Genomic DNA, 7892 nt, shown 5'->3' with positions numbered 1-7892 from the left:
CATCTGTTCCTTACAGGCATGGTAGAATACTATGTAATTGCCTAGATGTTTCTAACTGAGTATCATGGAAACCTCACACCAGTTCTAATTCCAAAGCTTTTTCACAAGGTGGGGAAACCAAATTAAGCCTAAAATGTCCCCGTGGCTAGGATCTAGACATATTCTCCAGGCCTACCTAATTGATAGGGCAGCCAAGAAGTCTGTTTGCCAAGGGACTTCTGGAAGAGAACTGAGGTGAAGGGAAAGAATAAGCCATCAGGACAAGCCTGGTGCAGTAATGAAGCATCAGGAACAGAGGAGAGGCAGCTGAACAGAGTACAGCATCTGCCACTTGGATTTGATTCAGCCTCGGCTCCAGTGCTGTCATGTGTAAAGAAAGGGAGAGACGGGGGAAGAATGAGGTCTTGAGAACACGCAAGAAAGCAAAAATCAAAACTTGAAATAGCAGTTTTTACTAGAATTTCTGACAGATATTAATCCTACTTGGGGACCCTTCCAATAGAGTGTAACACAAATGTGAGGAGAGATGGTCTCTTCACTTTATTGTAGGTATCAAGAGATCATATTGCCAGGGAAATGCTGATTACAAACAAATTAGAGAGCTCCAAGATTAGTTACGCAGATTCCCCGGCTTCTGCCCAAGTTGTAAGTGATAGCGGTAGCATTTGGACCCAAATATTGTGTGGATTCAATTTTTTTTTTTTTTTTCATTTCAATGTGCTCCACTGTGGTCTCCTGGCTGTGTCTATTTCTTTCTTTTTTTTTTTAAGATTTTATTTATTTACTTGACAGAGATCACAAGTAGGCAGAGAAGCAGGCAGAGAGAGAGAGAGAGAGAGAGAGAGAGGAGGAAGCAGGCTCCCTGCTGAGCTGAGAGCCAGATGCGGAGCTCAATCCCAGGACCCTGAGATCATGACCTGAGCCAAAGGCAGAAGCTTTAACCCACTGAACCACCCAGGTGCCCCTGGCTCTGTCTATTTCTAATGATAACTACTTCACTTGCCACTCTCAAGTGAAGGATGCTCAGTCTCCTATACTATCTGCCTTAGGATTTAAAGTTGGGTCTGTATCCACTATGCTCCCCTTTGCTGCACTTAATTAAAAATTCATGTTCCTTTAAAGCTTATTTCACCAGGATTTGAGTACCCTTCATTATTACTGACACCTACTCATCTCCTAGTCACTCTTTAACATTGATTGAAAAATTTAGCTGCTGGCTCACTGTTTTCCTCTTCTGCCATGAATTCACCTTTCCCATGGACACTTCTAACACCTTGGTCTCTCAGTTTATTTAGCTTCTCAATTTCAATGAACTTTTCCCCTTTCTACTTGAACTTCCCCATTCCAGTGACACATCTTGAACCCTTTGCTTGCCTAAAATTGCTCCACCTCAGAGATAATATATCCAGATATCCCACTTTCTGACTACAGTCTTCTATCTTTTCTGTTTTCTCACTCAATTTCTCCCTTTCAAGCTCCACTTCTATTTTATAGAGACCTCTGGTTCTTTGATCAGTGTACTTTCATTCTATTTATTCGTCTCTGCTATCTTCTCTTCCTTTTATATTTTCTACTAGTCACTTACCAATATCCTCAGCTCTCTCCTATGAACCCTATGTTGTTCCTACTTCTCCATGCCCACACCTGGACTCCTTATTATTGTTAATAAAAGTCACAGAGCCGGCCACGTGAGTGGCTCAGTTGGTTAAGCAACTGCCTTCGGCTCAGGTCATGATCCTGGGGTCCCGGGATCGAGTCCCACATTGGGCTCCCTGCTCAGTGGGGAGTCTGCCTCTCCCTCTGACCCTGCCCCCTCTCATGCTCTCTCTCATTCTCTCTCAAATAAATATATAAAATCTTTTTTTAGAAAAAAGTCATAGAGCCTACCAAGCTGGCACAAATATAAATTCAAGTTCCTCAGCCTGGACTAATGATGTTGTCTAGAAACCCTCCCATGCCTCTTTTGTCAGTTCTCTCTTCCATTCTTCACGATGGCTATTCAGAGTTTCTCCTTTCTCTTCAAATCTTTGACCCTGTCACTTCACTCACAGCAGATGACCTGACCTCTTATTTTCATAGAGAAAATACAATCAGTTAAATAAGAACTTCTTCGGTTCCTGGCATCAAACACAGTGTTTTCTGCAATTAAACCTACCATTCTTTCTTTCCTCTAATTACAAAGGAGAGTCTCTTTGTCACAGCCACATGCCTCTTAGAAGAGCTGACCACACTCCCTGTTTTCATTTCTTCCTATCACACCCACTCCTCAATCCACTGCTGTCTGGCTTCGGCCTTCTATAGGAATCACTCTTGGTGAATTCACTAATGACTTTGTTGCTAAATCCTATGGCTATTTATCAGTCCTTATTTCATCAATCAATGACATTGCTACTATTGACCTCATTGCCTCTTTTTTTAAAAGATTTTTATTTATTTATTTATTTATTTGAGAAAAAGACTAAGAGGGTACACACAAGCATAAGCAGCGGGGAGGGGCAAAGACAGAGTATTTCAAGGAGACTGCATCCTAAGCACGGGGCCTGACAAGGGGCTCAATCTCACAACCATGAGATCATGACCCTGAGATCACGACCTGAGCAGAAACCAAAGACCCTTAACTGACTCAGCCACACAGGTTCCCTGACCTCATCCTCTCTTAAACCCCAACACTTGGCTGTGTGATACCATATTCTCCAAGTTTTCCTTCTATAGCCTTAGCCATTTATTTTTAGTCCCTTTCTTATGTTCCCATATCTATGCTAATTGATTATCAATGTTCCTCAAGGTTTCCCTCTTTGGCCTTCTTTTCACCTCATTCTACCCACAATGAGTGTACTCTCACCACCCGATTCTATGGCTATAATCATCAACTCTGTGTGAAAAACCACAACTCCTGGGGCGCCTGGGTGGCTCAGTGGGTTAAAGCCTCTGCCTTCGCCTCAGGTCATGATCCCGGGTCCTGGGATCAAGCCCCACATCGGGTTCTCTGCTCAGCAGGGAGCCTGCTTCCCTTCCTCTCTCTCTACCTTCCTCTCTCCCTACTTGTGATCTGTCAAATTAATTAATTAATTAATTAATTAATTAAAAAAACACAACTCCTTCCCAGATATTTCTTCTGAACTGTTTGCCAGTTGCCTATTAAATATTTCCCTTGGGTATTCCACAGCATCTCTGACTCAACATATCTAAAATTGAACCCAGGTGTGCCTGGGTGACTCAGTTGGTTAAGCATCTGCCTTCAGCTCGGGTCATGATCCCAGGTTCTTGGGATTGATCTCCATATTGGGCTCCCTATTCAGTGGGGAGGTGGAGAGTCTGCTTCTTCCTCTGCCTCTGCTCCCTGCCTCGTGCTTGCGCTCTCTCTGTCACACACTTTTCTCTCAAATAAATAAAATCTTTAAAAAAAATGAAATTGAACCCATTATTTGTCCCAGTGCCACACTCCTTCAATTGCTCAGCCTCCCTGTGTTCCTGTGTTCCCTGTCTCTTAGAATAAAACCACCATCCACCAGGATGTGAAAATGAGAAATAGAAACAAAGATATTCTGAAGCAGAAAGGATACATGCACATATCCATTCATTAAACAGACATTTATCAAGTGACTCCCTGCCCAGTATTGTGTTAAGTACGAGGAGATGAGTTGTGAGAGACAAAGACCTACAGTTCCAGAAATAGAAAGTATGTCAGACAGAGATGCAGAGAAAGACCTACACAGAAAGTTTCATTTTAATTTGTGTTTGATAACCAGAAAAAAGTGTATATTTTTTTTCAAATAATTGTCCTGAGACAGGATGTTACACATAAGTTGGGTGCTTTTCAAAATTTTTCTTTAGCTTAGGGATGTCTGGGTGGCTTAGTTAAGCATCTGCCTTCGGCTCAAGTCATGATCCCAGGGTTCTAGGATCGGGACTCCCATTGGGCTCCTTGCTCAGTGGGGAGCCTGCTTCTCCCTCTCCCTCTGCCTGACACTCCCCCTGCCTTGTGTATGCTCTCTCTCTCTTCCTCTCTCCCTCTCTCTGACAAATAAATAAATAAATCTTTCTTTAAAAATAAGAACAAAATTTTTCTTTAGCTTAAAGAACCTTGAGGAGGGAAAAGGACTAATCAAGGAGACAGACTTATGACTCACTCTTATTCTCTCTACTGCAGATTGTTATTGGCAATTAGCTATGTACTGACTATCTGGTGAAATCTCATACTATTATTTTGGATCATTCTTTGACTCTTGATTTTTTTCAATAAATTTATGGGACTTTTTATCCACCATAAAAGAGATACAGGTTATGATTGGTGGGGAATATATAAGAAGCCTTTTGCGGGACATACAGAATACAAAGTTGTGGGATTAATTCTCATTCTTTCTGAACTCCTACCCTTGCACCCAAAGCAGGATATTCTTAATATTTAGGTGTTTTCCTAAGGGTATGAATGCCATTGACTATGGATGAGCTTCTGGGGAATTTTAGGACTATGGCTTGACTGCTGTTGGGCCTCTCTCTTCAGATACTTACTTAAAAGTGATAAGTCAAGGAACTAAGTTGGGGTCTGATGCTTCATCCAGAAGTAACAGGGATGAATTTTAGGGCATATGCAGATATGGAGAAAATAACATTTACTTTCTCATAATGAACTTAAGTCCAAATCTGAAGTCTCACACTGTTACACTGGCAGAAAACTTAATGTCATTATTGGCATTCCCAAGAAGAATTCCACCAGAGGTATGTATATGTCCCAAGGTGGGTCTTATCCACCATTAAAGCATCAGGGAGGAGCGCCTGGGTGGCTCAGTGGGTTAAAGCCTCTGCCTTCGGCTCAGGTCATGATCCCAGGGTCCTAGGATCAAGCCCCATGTCCGGCTCTCTGCTTGGCAGGGAGCCTGCTTCCCTTCCTCTCTCTCTGCCTGCCTCTCTGCCTGCTTGTGATCTCTGTATGTCAAATGAATAAATAAAATCTTTAAAAAAAAAAAAAAGCATCAGGCAGGCACTGCAGCAATTGGCTCAATAGTCCAGATTGGTTACCACAGAGATGGCCATTGCCTCAGTCTTCATGTTCTCAACAGGACCCGTGGCTTAGGGCATCGAGGATAAAACTCCTTATGCTCATGGTCCAGCACTCTCCCCACAGTGCTGTCAAAGAACATGGTGCAGGTTCCCTCAAATCACACAGCTATAGACATTTGCCCCCTTCCTAACCTCCTGAAATCTTTTTTTTTTTCATTTTTAAAAGATTTTATTTATTTGACAGAAAGAAAGCACAAGCAGGGGGAGCAGTAGGCAGAGAAGCAGGCTCTCTACAAAGCAGGGAGCTGGATGTGGGACTCAGTCCCAGGACCCTGCGATCCTGACTTGAGCCAAAGGCAGATGCTTAACTGTCTGAGCCACCCAGGCACCTCCTTCTGAAATCTTTTCTTCCTTGGTTTTCTCTAAGGCCCTTCCCTGTCTCCTTAACCCCCGACCCATACACACACACATACCCACACCCACCCACACACACACACTCTCACTCACTCCCTGAATATTTTCATAATCTTTTCAATCAGGTTGAATTTTTACAAAACATAAGACAGCTCTTTACTTCTAATAGCTTCTGCTTTAGGTCCTACCAAAATCCCTCTGAAAAAGATGCAAGGGAGGAGAAGTATACAACAATACAAATTAATGTCTCAAAAATTGGGTAACTGCCCCATGAATAAGCAGTTTGCACAGTCATTGCTGGTCCTCACCTGGGACGAAAATTCAATCTTTTTAATCATTTTTTTTTCTTGGTCCTATTATCAGAAGCAGGGATGTGCACTTAGTGTTCCAGTTCTCCTGAAGTTGTTACACAAAGGCTGGGGTTTATCTCTCAATGATATCTTTTATTTGTACAAGTCATTCATTTATTAGAAACAAGTGTCTACACATCTTAAAGACTCAACTGCTTTATCTTGCTTAGACAAACTCATGTTAACTTAGAAAATAAGACACATTTGTTGTCAGCAGTTGCTCATGGATACATTTACTGGACAAGACTTTGGCTGCAAGTGACAGAAAACCAAATCAAAGTAGGTTAAGTACAAAGACAATCTATTGGTTGGGGTACCTGGGTGTCTCAGTCATTTAAGTGGCTGATTTGATTTCGGCTCAAGTCATGAGTTCAGGGTCCTGGGATCCACACTCGGAGGGGAGTCTGCTTGAGGATTCTCTCTCTCTCACTTTCCCTCTTCCTGTCTATTCCCCAACTCACGTTCACTGCCTCCTCTCTAAAGTAAATAAATAAAACTAAAAAAGAGAGAGAGAATCTACTGGCTTATATAATTTGGAAGTTCCAAGAGTTGGACATCATAAATGGATCGATCAGGGAGGGAAGGCATCAAAATTGTTATTATATGACCTAGACTGGAACCAGAGTACTCCATCTTCCAGGTATTGTGATTAGGTCAGTGATGGTCATTTGATACTCAGCACCTCACTGGGATTTTTTTCTCCTACCCTATCAAGAAATACACTTCTACATCCACTGAAAATATTCTTCAGGAGTGGAGGTAAAATAAAGACATTATTAGAGAAGGAAAACCAAAAGAATTTCTTGGCAACAGTCTTGCTCTAAAAGAATTGCTAAAGGAAGTTCTTCAGATAGAAGAGGAATGATACATGAAGGAAAAAGGGAACATCAAGAATGAAAGAAGAACAGAAGTGGTAAATATCTGAGTAAATATAATACACTATTCTCTTGAGTTCTTTTAAAAACATTTACTATTGACAGTAAAAGTTATTAACACTGCCTGATGGGGTTTATGATTCTACTACATAAAACAACTATAACAAAAGGGTGGAGAGAGCATAAAGGGACTTATTTGGGGATAATATTTCTACATTCCACTTGAACTAGTAAAATACTGATTCTAAGTGGACTATGAAAAGTAAATTAGTTTATTGCAATCACTAGAGCAACTACTAAAAAAATTATACAAATATATATGTTCATAAACACAATAGTTAAAATGGAATACTAGAAAATGTTCAAATTAGCCAAAAGAAGGCAGGGAAAGGGAACAACGGGAACAGAGAATAAATAAAATGATATAAATAATAATAAATAAAGTGAACTTAATTAGTATATATTATATACCATATATATAATATATGTATATTAGGAAGGTAAGAATAACCATTGAAGAAATTAAGTTCAGTTACCAGTGTAGTATTCAGAATCACCAAAGGGTCTGAATTTGAGGTTAACTGCAGAGGACATTTGGGGACCATAGAAGCAGGGGTCAGGAGGGCCTTTTGGTCTGGGCACAGACTTGATAATATCTCAAAAAGTATGGTTAAAGACAAGATTGTGATAAATTCATCATTCAACTCTACATATCTTCTATAATCCTATTATGATTTTAGGAATAGCACAATTATTTGATCCTATACTTTTTTAGGTGTTGAAAGTGTTAAGTGGCATTTAAAATAAACCATGATTTTTGCACACTCTTTTGGGATTTTTTTTTTTAATATAAAAGAGGGCCCCAAAATAGAAAAGGCCTGAACTCCCTCAATATCACTGCAGATAATTCCTTTTACTGGGAATTTACTGCGTACCTGGAACTTTACCAGCATTGCCTTTCCAATCTTCACATGCCTATGGCAAAGGCACTCTAATAAATCCTGTTTCAAGGATGAGGAAATTGGGGCGCCTGGGTGGCCCAGTCCTTAAGCGTCTGCCTTCAACTCAGGTCATGATCCCAGGGTGCTGGGATGGAGCCCTGCTTTGGGCTCTGCTCAACAGGAAAGCTGCTTCTCCTTCTCCCACTCCCCCTGCTTGTGTTCCCTCTTGCTGTCCTGTTCTCACTCTGCCAAATAAATAAAATCTTTTTTAAAAAAAGAAAGGGGGGGGATGAAGAAATTGGGATTTACAT

The sequence above is a fragment of the Lutra lutra genome, chromosome 4 (genome assembly GCF_902655055.1).
Source record: "Lutra lutra chromosome 4, mLutLut1.2, whole genome shotgun sequence".
Taxonomy (NCBI): Eukaryota; Metazoa; Chordata; class Mammalia; order Carnivora; family Mustelidae; genus Lutra; species Lutra lutra.
Note: the sequence above shows the minus strand (reverse complement) of the source record.